Below are 16,531 nucleotides of genomic sequence, written 5' to 3'. Positions count from 1 at the left end.
TGTATTTGCATCACTGGGACACGCTCTCCTTGAACAACGCTTCAGTTCGTATGAAAATGTACGAAAATGGCTCAGTAACTGGTTCGCTTCAAAAGAACAACTGGTTTTTTGGTGTGTCATTCAAAGCCTGCTGGAGAGCCAGGAGAAATGTGGAGATTATTTTGAATAAAATATGGTTTATGCGTTTCAGACAGCAGATGTGTAATTATTGCAACCAAATTCCAGTTTCATACTTATTCACCTGGTAAAAATTAGATCGAGTATCAAGTATATTGCCACAAGGAATTGCAGTGGAATACCATGTATCTTAGAGTAAGAGTGGGAAAATATCTACACTCCTGGAAATTGAAATAAGAACACCGTGAATTCATTGACACAGGAAGGGGAAACTTTATTGACACATTCCTGGGGTCAGATACATCACATGATCACACTGACAGAACCACAGGCACATAGACACAGGCAACAGAGCATGCACAATGTCGGCACTAGTACAGTGTATATCCACCTTTCGCAGCAATGCAGGCTGCTATTCTCCCATGGAGTCGATCGTAGAGATGCTGGATGTAGTCCTGTGGAACGGCTTGCCATGCCATTTCCACCTGGCGCCTCAGTTGGACCAGCGTTCGTGCTGGACGTGCAGACCGCGTGAGACGACGCTTCATCCAGTCCCAAACATGCTCAATGGGGGACAGATCTGGAGATCTTGCTGGCCAGGGTAGTTGACTTACACCTTCTAGAGCGCGTTGGGTGGCACGGGATACATAAGGACGTGCATTTTCCTGTTGGAACAGCAAGTTCCCTTGCCGGTCTAGGAATGGTAGAACGATGGGTTCGATGACGGTTTGGATGTACCGTGCACTATTCTGTGTCCCCTCGACGATCACCAGAGGTGTACTGCCAGTGTAGGAGATCGCTCCCCACACCATGATGCCGGGTGTTGGCCCTGTGTGCCTCGGTCGTATGCAATCCTGATTGTGACGCTCACCTGCACGGCGCCAAACACGCATACGACCATCATTGGCACCAAGGCAGAAGCGACTCTCATCGCTGAAGACGACACGTCTCCATTCGTCCCTCCATTCACGCCTGTCCCGACACCACTGGAGGCGGGCTGCACGATGTTGGGGCGTGAGCGGAAGACGGCCTAACGGTGTGCGGGACCGTAGCCCAGCTTCATGGAGACGGTTGCGAATGGTCCTCGCCGATACCCCAGGAGCAACAGTGTCCCTAATTTGCTGGGAAGTGGCGGTGCGGTCCCCTACGGCACTGCGTAGGATCCTACGGTCTTGGCGTGCATCCGTGCGTCGCTGCGGTCGGGTCCCAGGTCGACGGGCACGTGCACCTTCCGCCGACCACTGGCGACAACATCGATGTACTGTTGAGACCTCACGCCCCACGTGTTGAGCAATTCGGCGGTATGTCCACCCGGCCTCTCGCACGCCCACTATACGCCCTCGCTGAAAGTCCGTCAACTGCACATACGGTTCACGTCGACGCTGTCGCGGCATGCTACCAGTGTTAAAGACTGCGATGGAGCTCCGTATGCCACGGCAAAGTGGCTGACACTGACGGCGGTGGTGCACAAATGCTGCGCAGCTAGCGCCATTCGACGGCCAACACCGCGGTTCCTGGTGTGTCCGCTGTGCCGTGCGTGTGATCATTGCTTGTACAGCCCTCTCGCAGTGTCCGGAGCAAGTATGGTGGGTCTGACACACCGGTGTCAATGTGTTCTTTTTTCCATTTCCAGGAGTGTACGAACAGTTGCTAATGCCTGCCAGTTAGTGATGGTATAACATCGCAAGTCTAACCGCAAACACTTCAGCACACATTCGTGGTAAATACACATGAAACGATGCTTTTGGAGGATAGTAAATGAAGAAAGAGTATGTAATAATAGTAGTCTGTGTCGATGTTATGCACTGAAACAGGGATATATGAGCTACTGCGCGTGTTTGTGTATGTGTGTGTGTGTGTGTGTGTGTGTGTGTGAGTGTGTGTGTGTGTGTGTGTGTGTTTGTTTGTTTGTGTGTGTGTGAGGCAGGGAGGCGGGGGTACGTCTGTTCCCAAGAATTATCTAAAAATCATCTCTGAAGTATTATTACCTAATAGGACTCTTACGGTGCCAGACCATGTTCACTACACAATTATTTAAGTATTAATACAAGTGTTGTTTCGCATTGTACTTTCATTAAATGCAGACAGCAAAAAACAATTTCACTCCCTAGTTTAACAAACTGTTCCGTGTAACTTCAGTTTAAAAGCATTACATATAACCACACTTTAATACTCACTTTTTCTTATACGAGGTGATTAAGCCATGAGTTTTACGTAAGCCGCAAACCTTCAGACACTACCAACAACATTTTCACATTCTCTCCCTTACTGCATGAAAACCACTAGTTCCACAGAAAAAGAATGAGCATGACCTTTTTGTAGGAAGTTTAATGTACATTAATGTGATGGTATACTTTTTCACTAAAGGTAGTAGTTTTCGAATTATTCAAGAAAAACTTACAAAAGCTACCTTCAATAACTCGAGAACTGTGGCCTCCAGCAAAAAGGTGTTGCAGTACAAAACTTAAGTACATTAAATTTCCTACAAAAAGTCCTGTTCGTTTTATTCTGTAAGGCTAATAGTTTGTGCAAAGTGAACGACAAATACGAAAATTTCGCGCAAAGTTTTTGAAGGCATTGCGTGTTGCATAACACACCTACTTACAGGCAGTCGAATATCTGTGTATAAACGCACATTCGATAACTTTAGAAAGTAGGAACGTAGCACGTCACCTAAAGGAATGATTAACTTTACCTGGGTTGTATAGTAGTGTAGAGATTGATCCATAGAATCCTAATAGCCTTAGACCGTTGCTCATAATTTCGAAGTGACTGAAATTCTACAATATCTGAAAGTCTAACGCTAATTATCAGTCAGGGTAGTTACTGGAAATGTCATACCAGTTAAAATCAACAAACACATAAATGTCAAATTCGATTCACATAAACTCGTTGAATTAACAAACATAAAAGCAATCCAGTAAGAGAGTTCATATTCAGCTAGAGGTTCTGATCACTCACTCATTGTTTCATATTGTACAGCAAAGTAAGTCAGATTTGGCATAACGGAAGTCTTCAGTTTTCTGAGGCACATATTCACTATTTGGCAGGCCTCTGTAGCCATTCGTCTGCCTCTGTATCCGTGTGGTGTCTGACAAGGACTTTCGCTTGGTGGGAGGACTGATACACGGAGCGCTCACTCTTGTGATGCCAACTGAGGAGCTAATTGACCGAGTGGTAACAGATTAGTGGTCTGGAAAGTGTGTTGTGCTGACCACATGCCTGCTGCCTCCATACCACATCCACATGACGCGCCACAAGGGAGAGAATGACATGGCGGCTGTAGGCCTTCACAGCCTGGTGAGGAGCTCATCCTTATTCATTTTTGTGCTGAAAAATATGATGATTGGGAACACATTTTACTAAACGGCAGATTGTTGTCAATAAATGCGTCTGCACTGATGGAGATTTTAAAAAATAAATAATGTATAGTTTTTGCAAGATTATCTGATAGCATGTTCGTTACCAATCTAGAATTCATTGTCATTGGAAGGAAGCAGAACTAGATCACTGTCATCAAAGGCAACACCTGTCCATTGTCCAAAATATTATCATAGGCAATCATAGGCTGTTGTGATCTTTAGGACGCTAATCGTTTCGGGACTACGATAAAAGACACACAAACCTTCTGGCTGCCTATAGCATGAAGACGCAATTTTATAAAATTAAATTGTTGTGTTTCTGTTTTATATATTTTTTGATTTTTACAGAAAGTAACTACTTTAGGTGATCGAAACGCATAAAACCCGGTTTTCTACAAATTAAAAGTAGCAATGCCAGAAAGATGATACAGTACAGGACACACAAAAAATGTGAGTCATTCGCCTAGTGACAGTTTTTCATCGTGTCGGTCAGCAAACAGAGATGATGCTAGTTGAGCAGGAGTTGTGTGGACAAGTCTGAGGGAGCAATTCACACAAAAGCAACAAATACAGGTACAAAGGAATACAAGTGAGTAGCGATTGAACATGCCACAAAGCAGGAAGATATACTGTTGTTGGACAGCGGAAATTTTTTTACCATTTTTCTCTTGATGATTCAATAAAAAGGTTTTACTTATTACTGGTTCAATGTGATTAGATGTGATGTGTTTGTCCAAGCCGAGAAAATTAAATTGTTGTGATGGATTCAGGTACTAGGGACACTACTTATGTATCTCCATTTTGTTGTGAACTACGGACATTTATAATTCTGTCCTTCACAGAATGACTTTTTGTTCCATCAGTAACACGTCTCTGTAAGTGTTTCTGTCCAAAAGGAGGTACACAGGTATGTGACATTAGGTAGCTGTTGTGCATTGAACTTATTGAAGAGACTGGTGGTCCATGACGACCATTTATTTTCAGTGTTCTAAGGAAAGATCTGATGGAATGCACAAATACAGTTTTAGTTGCAATTACCGCTACCTACAGGCAAGAACAATCATTGATGCATATCCTATACTGAAGATAACAAAGGCTTTGGACAACGTAGGACACTATAAGTATTTCTCTTCATTGGACTCAAAGAATGGATATCACCAATGGATAGTGGTTTCAGGAAAGTGGCTGAAGTGGTCACTATCAGTATTGGCAGATGCCATTTAGGGTAAGGAATGTTCCAACCACGTTTAAGATATTACTGAATGCAGTGTTAAGGGGATTAAAACCATGTCAATGTAAAATTAATTTCGAAGACATTATTGTTTTTTCTAAAGTTCTGGAGGAACACTCAATACGTCTGGAGGAAGTGATTAAGAGGATGCATTTGGCACGTTTAATGTTAAGTACTGTAAAGTGTTACTTTACGTCTGTGGAGGTAAACGATGTAGGTTATGTGTTTAGCCAAGATAGCATGAAGCCTGATCAAAGGTTGATACGGCCTGTCTGTACTTTCTTATTGCCACAAACAAGGAAACAAATAAATTCATTTTAGGTATATGTTATTAATGATGAAAATTTGTCAAAGGTTTTGCTGCGATCACTATACCACCCACTTACCTGTTAAAACAGCATGTGAAACTCCATTGGACAGCTATCTGTCAGATTGCGTTCAAGAAACTGAAAAGAGGAGCTGACAACTAGTTCATAACTAATATTTCTGGATTATGGATAAGAATTCATCTATCCTGTGACCCAAAAAACCAGGGATTTTGATGTGTGCTGAGTTAGGATATGAATGATAAGGAACACCCAGCGGCATTTGCAATGAGAGAGTTGAGTAAAGCGAAACATAACTACTCGGCCATGGAGAAAAAAATATTGAGTGTTGTGCTCTTTTTACCTGTGTGATAGGAAAGACAATGTGGCTTTATAGTGGCTATTAGGGTTCAAAGATCCTTCCAGTAGACTAACCAGTTGTGAATTAAATTCGAATGACTTTCATTACCAGATTGTACGGGAATCCAGGAAGAAAGATGGTAAAGCCTATGGCTTGAGCAGGAAGTCTGGGATTTTATAGACAATTGGTAGAACCCTTGCAGAGTTACAGAAGTCCAGAGCACTGACACAAGTAGCCAGTTACTTCGGACACAACTGTATTTTGCAACACTTGATGTGCAGTTGTGTAGGATGGCAAAGTATGGGTCACATGTTGTGGTAACCACAGCTTTGAGGGCCAAAGTCTTAAAGAAGGCACACAATCGTGTATTAACAAGTCATGGAGGCCCAAGTACAACTCCAGCAGCAACTACCACACCTGTGTGCCTGACATGAATAAAAGTAATGTCAACCAGAGATGCCTTACCAACAGTCTGCTGCTCGTTTCCAGTCACCACCAACACTGTTAACCTCTGCGCCAACGGAAGAGGCGATAATAGCTCCTGCTTTTCGCATACCCGTTGCGCCTACCATCGTAGATGACACAACCCATGCTTCCACATGCCAGCCGTAAGAATAGCAGAAATGTCTCCGAAAGATTGGTCTGCTATATGAAAATATTAGCCGTGTGTAGACGTAAAGTGTGGTGACTATAGGGTTCGTGTCAAGCATTTCTCAGTGCGGTGTATCATGATAAAAAATGAAAACTGACTTAGGTCAGAGTATACGATAATACAAGCGAAAACGTCCCCATCTAACCACGCTCAAATTTCACCATGGCCCATTTTTGGAGAATGTGGTAAATACGTGTTGAGACACCTGTACATTTTGCTACTGAAGGAAGACGACATTCATCTGGGATCATTTCAGTAATTAAGTTTACAGCATTCTCATTAATACTATTTAAGTACTGGAACAAGATTGCAAGATGATCTGAGGATATTTGAAAGATTTCGTGACTATAGTGACGAGGGCAGTTTTTATTCAAATGTGGGCACAACACAGAACACTCCCATTATCAGATATGAATGCGCAGTGAATTGTAACATTTAACTGTTGAAGTAGTACTATATTTCTTTTTAAGATAAGGCAAGGGTTAAATTTGATATCAGTTAGATGGGGACTTAATTGAAAGGTTCACATTTCAAATACATTTGCACTAGCTAGGAGCTTATTTCATACTGCAATCAGTGTCGGCTCGTAACTATGCTTTTGGAGTTATTTCACGAGCGGCTCGTTTACGGACCATTGTTTGCTGGCATGCTTTGCTTCCATTACCAGATACTTACACTCACATCTGTTTACACGCTAGATGTAAGAACTGAGTATTCTGAGTTTTTTTATGAGAGCAGTGCTTCAGAGGAATTTACGTTATTCGTAATAATGGCTTTAGGTAATACTCGTACAAGCAATGTAATATCTGGTGCAAGTATTATTTCCAATGGTGATCAGCAAGAACCAAATTGGTTTCAACGGGACCTTCAGTTGATGCTTTAAAATTTGTTCGAATAAACACTGTGAAAAGTTCTTAGTTTCGCCGGCATGGAAAATTTATGCTTGCATCTTTCTGTGTCTTTTGAGTAGTTCTGGTGTTGTCTCCAAACTGTGGTTGAATTAATGAGCATTCACGGCATTGGCTCGCTTATTGTAACACAATTTTGTAGATTACTGACTTGTTATACACATGTAGTGTGCATGTGGTATGATGGAAGAAGGGCAATATTCTAGGTATTGCAATTTTAAGTTATGATCTCTTGATAAACTTAGTCGTTCAAAGTTTGTTTCTTGGAGCTTTACTTCACAAAACAGATAGGGTCATAAAGGCCCAATGGCCATTTTCTAGAAAAATCGCTCTCTAACCTTTGAAGTTTACTCTGGACAGCATAGGTGATAAAAGTATAATTAATCATGATAGTGAATACACGCTAGTCGTACAGAAAAAACGTGGTAGAAAGGTAAAGCGAAGAATTACATTAACATGGCAAAAGGTCATCTGGTAAAAGTTTGTACGACAATTGGTGCCCATGCTCGAAAATGAATTTTCCTTCGTCATATGGCAATGGCGAGGAACGAGTAACGAGTAGAACACGTATCTAGTAGAAACTCGGTAACTCAGATGAAAAGCACATGTTACAGAATAAGAAATTTAAGAACTGGTAATGGGTTGGAAGCTGTTGCTCTGTCCGTAGTTTGTTGTAGTGAGGGCAAAATGGTGCAGAGTCACCGCTTAACAGCTGATGATGGCTGAAATAGTAGTACCCTAGTTAAAATTGTCTCCTCGCGACGAGATGGAGGAAGGGCTGCCACCCAGATCACAGGGAGAGGTTTAATCTCCCCGAGACAACCAGTTTTAGCCCCAGAGTGACAGAATGTTCCAAAGTATAGCAACGCTGAAGTCTTCTGAGCTGACGGAATTCCTGGGTAGTATGAGTTAGCAGTGGCATCAGCAGTCTCTTTCGCCGATCCGCTGAGATGTTCAGGAACCCTTACGAACGATACGTTAGTGCCAGCATCACAGAGCGAGTGAATGCATTCCTGCATCCGTGGTACATGTACACGGCACGGCGTCTCTGGATGCTACCGTGGCAGTCACAGAGTACGACACACCTAGAGAAATTTTTACACAACAGAGTGTGAGATGACTTGGTTTATGCAGGTGCACTTCGGACTAGTGGAAGAGGCCAGTCTATGAGAAGAAAGACACAGACCCAAATAAGACGATTAAGATGACGACGCTAATAAGGTTGTTCAATAGGTAATGGAGTGATAGGTAGACTAAGTAGAAGAAAGGGCTTACGAGGCGCTTCTGTGAGGTGGGAGAGGGACATTTAAAGTTTTGTGGTGACATATCAAATATGCAGCAATCGTCATGAATCAAAGCGAGTGCTCCAATCTTTTACATATTACCAAAACATCAAAACAAGGTTGACATATACAACAAAAGTTTTCTTCATATTCTCATATGATTATACGACAAACAGCAATAATAGAATGCAATCGGTTCAGAACCGTTAAAGTAATCTGCAGTCCTTATATAGATCACATTGAGTTCTTTTTCATACATGAAAGCACTTTTACGTTTTAATTCCAGGCAACCAGGAACTATGTATTTATGCTTTGAGATCGTGATACTCTCTAATCATCAATAAAGCAACACAACCAAATAAAACATTAACTCAACGCTGTCGTATCTTCTAAAACTACTGTGATTACAAAAAAGAAAAAGAAAAAATAAATAAAAGAATCATGAAGTCGTAAAGCGGTATGTCCAGTTGATGTGAAGCTAGAATAACGCATTTACACCCATTTGAATAGGTCTTTTATTTCTATTGAAATGACGTACTTAGTATTGCTTAATGGAGCTGACTGATTCTCGTTAGGAACGAAAATAAATTGAGGTACTAGAAAATATGAAACCTACTACGCTACAAAATTTTAATTAAAATTTTTCATGGAATACGAAGAGCTCTGGGCTCTTCTCTCTCAGTATTTACAAGATATTTTTTCTTCTCGTGACATGCGTCAAGAATGTTGTTTCTGTGTTCGTAGATATGTCTCGTTTGAGGTGTTTTCCTTTAATACAGGAAAAATTACTTGCGTTAAAAATGAATGTAGGGATATCGCAAACTGAGGGAGCTATATTATTAGTTAAGTTTTAGGTTTCCTTTTAAGGACTCAAACTTGAATACTGGCATTCCTGTTTCGTGATTGTGAACAGTTATTGATATCTCCTTTCTAATTTCCTTCGTACGGTTTTCCTTACCATTAATAGTGTTTCAGCTGCCTTTGTTGCGGCAATACTAGTGTTGTGGATTAAACAGTTAATCTATTTCTAGAGCAATTCTACACTCGTTCCGCATTATTTGTGTCGACGTATCGCGTATCAAAAAATGGTTCATATGGCTCTGAGTATATAGGACTCAACATCTGAGGTCATCAGTCCCCTAGGACTTAGAACTACTTAAACCTAACTAACCTAAGGACATCACACACACATCACACACATCCATGCCCGAGACAGGATTCGAACCTGCGACCGTAGCCGCAGCGCCGTTCCGGACTGAAGCGCCTACAACCGCTCGGTCACCGAAGCCGGCCTCTCGCGTATCCGTTCACATTTATTTTCCCGGTTTGTGCCACTTACCTTCATGGTCTAGATTTTTTTCCTAGTCTTGTTTCTATGCATTTTGACCAGTCATTTCGCATTTCCTTGTTTCTTCAGGGCGAAGGAAGATTCACTGAGGCTTCAATGGTAGCGGATTCATCTTTTTCCAACATAGCTGAGATACGTTTGTAGCTTCTTTTGTCTCGTGTTTAGGAATGCATTTGATATCCACCCCTAGTTATTTGAAAGGTGGCTAAAGAAACATTAAGAATGAACACCAAATTTAAATGACTTATAACCACATTATGCGTTAGTTGACAGCATTTCTGCACCTATATTTCGTGCAGATATTTCTTGAATAAATGTACGTGAATGGCATCTCTGGATTGTTACAGGAAGAGCAGAGGGAAATTGCAACGTTAGTGATTTCACATGTCACTTCATTCGCTGAAATCTAAAAAGGAAACTGCTGTACTATATTGCTTTGCGCATACCTTCAAAAAACAAACTTTCCACGGGAATTTTGCACCGTACATTAATGGCTCCATCTACTTACCATCTTTCTGTCCAACATGACATTTCAGTACTATGCTCATCAGTTCGCTAATATGCACATAAATACACAGTTACATTATTTCACAGTTCTTTGGGACTGAATCAATATCTCATCGGATCAGACTACTTTTCCCCAAGAAGTGCTGATCGCTTTCCGCTGTTTAGATATCATTCACACAGCTGTGAAACTTCAGTTTCTCCCGACGAAGAAAGATATTCAAAGAACATACAGGAACGCAGCCGACTGACGTCTTCGACAACGCGACAGGTGCACGCGAGAGATTGCTTCAAAAAATGGTTCAAATGGCTCTGAGTTCTATGGGACTTAACATCTGATACCATCAATCCCCTAGAACTTAGAACTACTTAAACCTAACTAACCTAAGGACATCACACACATCCATGCCCGAGGCAAGATTCGAACCTGCGACCATAGCAGTCTCGCGCCTAGTGCCGCTCAGCTACCGCGACCGGGGAGAGACTGCTGTGCCGCTACTATAGAGGTGTATTTAACAGTGGCATACAATATTTCAATCACAGGCGTTTTCTGAAAAACAAACTAATAGTGTAGCAGTTCAGCTTGGAAAACAATTACAACCTATTTAGGTCATAGATATGAGCATCCAGGAACACAGTGGACGTGGAATAAGGTCACTCGCAAAAATAAATCATACAGCAGAAATATTGGATTGGAAATGAGGTTGCTTTTATTTCACGAGTATGAGAGACAGCACCGCTCATATAGAAATACGTGGCGATATCGGTTTAATTAAAGCTGAACGCATCGGAAATCACAGCAGACAGAACGACAGCTGGTCGAAGCACCAGATGAACATTTAGCGAATAGTAGAGTAGCCAAGTACAAACCATTCAACAAAGACTTATTTCAGTGTTTCCAATGTCTCGCCTAATGAAAGTAAGTAAGAGTTTATCCAGGATGGTCAACTCTTACCTCAATACAAGAAGAAATAAAGGAAGATGCGGACTGTGCAATTAAAACCTCAGATAATCGATGTTCTATTCCGTTTAAAATGCAAGTGATAATCTCCGGATGTATTTTAATCCTTCACTGGGCCAAGTTATACATTGTATTAGTTATCTCTTTTTTTTCATTAGTTTTCTGACAGATCTGAATGCAGCATACGACGACTTTCCCTCTTGCGCCAACATCTTCATCACAGGGAAGCAGGTGCATTCAACGTCCTCGATTGTTTGTTGCATGCATTCCACTACCCGACTTCCCTTACAGTTTTTAACCTTTTCAGCCATCTCTAGTACCGTGTAAGTTATCCCCTGATGTCTTAACAACACATGACCTATCACCTTGTTCCTTCTTCTTTTCCACATTTTCCTTTCTTCGCTGATTCTGTGAATAACCTCCTCACTCCTCATGTTACCAGTACACGTAGCTTTCAGCGTCTTTCTGTAGCACTGCATTTCAAACATTTAGCCTCTCTCCTGTTCCGATTTCCTCATAGTCCATGATTAATTTCCCTACAATGGTACTGTGTTCCAAAGGTACATTATCGGAAATTTTTTCCTCAAATTAAAGATGGTATTTGTTACAAGAAGACTTATTTTTGAACAGGAATACCCTATTTGTGGGTGATGGTTTGTTGTTTACGGCCTTCTTATTTCGCCCATCATGAGCTACTTTGATTCCAAGGTAGCACAATTCTTTCATTTAGCCTTTCTTCGTGGTCTCCAAGTTTGATGACACTGCTATTCCACATTACAGTCGTCTTTCTTATGTTAATTCTGAATTCGTCCTGGATACGCCTCAGACTGTTCGCTGCTTCGGTTGTTTTCACATTCACCGAGGATAGCATTGTGACCAGTGTATATTTTCACTGATTCTGTTTCACCTTATCTCTTTGGTTGTTGCAGACGTTCAGTTATAACATGGGAAAATAAAGCAGGCAAGGACTTGGATGTAGAAAACATACCATAGAGAATGTTGCGCGTAGCAGTTACACAGAGATACGAACTATAGCGTATATTAGGAAAATACTGAAGACAACATCAAACGCTATAAAAGACTCACAACTTTAAAAAAAATGATATTCGTCAGGTGTAAATAAACGCAAAGGCAACCAGACTGACGTTACTCATTAACTGAAATCCTAATTTTCGTTGATGCAAATTAACGTGGAGAACCACGAAATGCTGTTGTCAGAAAAAGTTTAGCATCAACTTGGTTCCGAGAGTTCCGGAACCTGTACAGAAAATTGGAATAAAGATCAACATAAACATCATTTCTGCAGTTTATATTGCTCATGAAAACCACAAATTGCATGTTGTACCACCATACAGCGAGTCCTTCGGAGGTGGTGGTACAGATTGCTGTACACACCGGTACCTCCAATACGCAGTAGCACGTCCTCTTGCACTGACGCATGTCTGTATTCGTCGTGGCATAATATCGACAAGTTCATCAAGGCACTGCTGGCCCGTATTGTCCCACTCGTCAACGGCGATTCGGCGTAGATCCCTCAGAGTGGTTCGTGGGTTACGTCTATCCCAGGCATGTTTGAAAGGTTTCATGTCTGGAGGACATGCTGTCCACTCTAGTCGAGCGATGTCATTATCCTGAAGGCAGTCATTCATAAGATGTGCACGATGGGGGCGCGAATTGTCTTCCATGAAGACGAATGCCTCACCAATCTGAACCGATATGGTTGCATTATCGGTCGGAGGATGGCATTCAAGTATCGTACAGCCGTTACGGCACCTTCCATGACCACCAGTGGTGTACATCGCCCCACATAATGCCACCCCAAAACAGCAGGGAACCTCCACCTCGCTGCTCTCGCTGGACAGTGTGTCTAAGGCGTTCAGCCAGACTGCGTTGCCTCCAAACAAATCTCCAACGATTGTGTGGTTGAAGGCATATACGACACTCATCGGTGAATAGAACTTGATGTCAATCCGGTCCATTTGGCATGTTGTCGGGCCCATCTGTACCGTGCTGCATGGTGTCGTGGTTGCAAGGATCTCGCCATGGACGTCGGAAATGAAGTTGCGCATCATGCAGCCTATTGCGCACAGTTTGAGTCGTAACACGACGTCATGTGGCTGCACGAAATCATTATTCAACATGGTGGCATTGCTGTCAGAGTTCCTCCCAGCCATAATCCGTATGTTGCCGTCATCCACTCCAGTAGTAGCCCTTGGACTGCGTGAGCGAGCCATGTTATCGATAGTTTCTGTCTCTCTGTATCTCCTCCTGTCCGAACAACATCGCCTTGGTTCACTCCGTGATGCCTGGACACTTTCCTTGTTGAGAGCCCTTCCTGGCTTGAAGTAACAATGCGGACGCGATCGAACCGCGGTATTGAACGTCTAGGCAAGGGCCGAACTACCGACAACACGAGCCGTGTACCTCCTTCCTGGTGGAATGACTGGAACTGATCGGATGTCGGGCCCCTCCGTCTAGTTGCTGCTCATGCATGGTTGTTTACATTTTTGCGCGGGTTTAGTGACATCTGTGAACAGTCAAAGGAACTGTGTCTGTGATACAATACCCACAGTCAACGTCTATCTTCAGGAGCTCTGGGACCGGGGGTGATGATAAACTTTTTTTAATGTATGTATCTCCTAATCATGTGTCATTTATTCCACTATCGTTTAGGCCAGTTCATTAACTTAAAACAACTTCTGCGTGGTAGAAACTAGCTTTGCGGTTACATTCTTATTAATTTTAACGGTTAAGTGCTAGAACTGATTTGGTTTAAGACGTTCTTTCTTTCTTAGGTTACATACTTTCTACAGATCTCTTGTTATATTCCCCTAATATTCAGCTACTCGCCATCTCTGTGTGTCCGTATACTTAAGGCTATATATTCCAGTGCTTGTAAATGTCACACCTCTATTCGTGTTTGTATTGAAACTAGCGTCCTGTTCCGGTTTAGCAAGGGTAGCACAAAGTATCTACGACCGGACGACTTATCTGGCTTACCCGTAGTAAATTATATGCATAAACCTGTCTCGTGAAACAGTCTGTTTATTAGTGACAACCGTATCCTAATCCCTACAGAAGTTCCTGAGGCTATCCTACCCACACAGACAAGACGTCGCGATGGGGGAACTTAATTTATAGTACGTGGAGAAGATAGGTCAAGCATTTTCACTATTTTCGTAAGGTGTGTTTTCGCCTGCAAAGGCAGGACCCAAGGGCAGTGTTTTCAGTAACTTAAAAGACAAAAAGTTGCGTGATATGATGTTGATAGTATTTGCAACCGTTCTTCGTGGGCTGTTACCTGATAACTTTTACTTTTGACTTATACTATTCTCGAGGACAATCGAAACACCATTGTAACAGTTGATAATAGCGTGAAACTTCCTTTTAGTGAAAAAAATACGAGGTTATCGAGTATCGGAGAAGATTTGCGACTGGATTCGAGGCTTTCTAGCAGACAGAACTCAACAATCCGCACTTAACGGAACAAAATCTAAAGATGTGAAAGCAATTTTCAGAGTGCCCCAAGGAAGTGTGTACCGGCAGACTCCGAGCCGAGCAAACGTACCAGCAGCGTTAGAGCAGTAGTTGTCTGATACACAGTACTTTAGCTTCTGGTTTTTATTTCACGTACTTCTACAAAGAAGTGAATTATACCTGCGCATTTTACTGTATACGAGTAGTTAAAAACTACTGTAACTTTTCATTTTTGCGTAAATCTTGGTGCGTATCATGGGATATAGGTTCCGCCTTTATTCAGAAAATACATTTTTTTTCTTGGTACCCAAACGTGTTTCAGCACCACTGTGCCATTATCAGTGGGTTCTGTTTACTGGACAAATATAATGGTAAACATGAAATTCACTGTCACATCGTTTGGTTTGCAGATGGCAGATGTCAGTGCAAGACGCCATACAGAAGGTCCTGCAAAACCATATAACGTGAAATTAATGTAAGAACAGAAACGAACAGGAACTGTACCTAGGCCTCATTTTGTTAGATAAGTTACAAACCAAAATATGTTAACTTTTACAGTTGTACAATAAACAGAACACCGAGCGTGGTGGCGCAGTGGTTAGTTAGCACACAGGAGTCGCAATTGGGAGGACGACGGTTCAATCCCGCGTCCGGCCATCCTGATTTAGGTTTTCCGTGATTTCCCTAGATCACTTCAGGCAAATGCCGGGATGGTTCCTTCGAAAGGGCACGCCCGATTTCCTTCCCCATCCTTCCCTAATCCGAGCTTGTGCTCCGTCTCTAATGACCTCGTTGTCGACGGTACGTTAAACACTAATCTCCTCCTCCAATAAACAAAACACACTGATAACGGCACAGAGGTGCTGAAATATGTTTGGGTAACAAGAAAAAACGGTATTTTGCTAAAAAGGTGAAACCAGTAGCCCATAATTTAGAAGCAAAACGGAAGAAATACAAGAGCTGCAAACTTGGTGCATATCCTTGTGTGAGGCGTCTTTCTAGTGTAAATTTCTCATCGTAACCCCCACGACACGTCAGTAAGTTTAAATCTCGTGCTGGTACACAGATTATAGTTCAGATCACTGCATTCTAGTTTGCTTACGTGTCTCGTGCAGTAGCATTCAGGTAAGAAGAGTTTCTAGTAACAGGTAACTGTAGATACATCCACTTCAGCATACAATTTTATTTCTGTCTAAGAGTTTGCTCTCGCAAGGCATAATGAGAAATCTGCAGAGCAGTTTTCGGTTATTTCTTTATTTTACTCGTTATGTTTTGCGTACATTCCAAACTCAGTAGCGTCATTTGAGGTCTTACATGTGTTTTTACACACTACGATATAGCTAGGGACTCAAGGACAGTTGGCTGCTGTCCGTAAACAGTTCGGCTCTTCCCGCCGAAGGTTCAATTCCTCCCTCGGGAATGGTTGTCTGTGTTGTTCTTAGCATAAGTATGTTTTAGTTAGTTTAAGTAGTGTGTAAGTCTCGGGACCGATGGCCTATGCAGTTTGATCCCTTAGGAATTCGCCAGCCGTGGTGGCCGAGCGGTTCTAGGCGCTTCAGTCTGGTACCGCGCGACCGATAGGTCGCAGGTTCGAATCCTGCCTCGGGCATGGATGTTTGTGAAGGCCTTACGTTAGTCAGGTTTAAGTAGTTCTAAGTTCTAGGGGACTGATGACATCAGATGTTAAGTTCCGTAGTACTCAGAGCCATTTGAACCCTTAGGAATTCACACACATTTGAACCGTAAACAGTTGGAAGCACCGTTGGCTACAATCTGTTTCTGGCTAGTGATAAAAGTTGCGGCGATGTCGGGGCGCTGGTGAAGAGACCTGCGGCATCTCTGGTGCCGCTGAAATCCAATGGTTACCTGGGTGTCGCTGCATCTTCTGATACGCATTATCTCACCTGACCGTCCTAACTCGAGAATGGGTGGCGGACGGTGGTGGTTTCGCGGGCGACTTAGCGGAAGGCGAAAGAGGGAGCAGGTCGCGCGACACGGTCCCTACGCCTTCAGCACCAGCTA

The sequence above is a fragment of the Schistocerca gregaria genome, chromosome 4 (genome assembly GCF_023897955.1).
Source record: "Schistocerca gregaria isolate iqSchGreg1 chromosome 4, iqSchGreg1.2, whole genome shotgun sequence".
Lineage (NCBI taxonomy): Eukaryota > Metazoa > Arthropoda > Insecta > Orthoptera > Acrididae > Schistocerca > Schistocerca gregaria.
The sequence above is the reverse complement of the archived record's forward strand: the minus strand, read 5'-3'. Positions refer to the sequence as shown.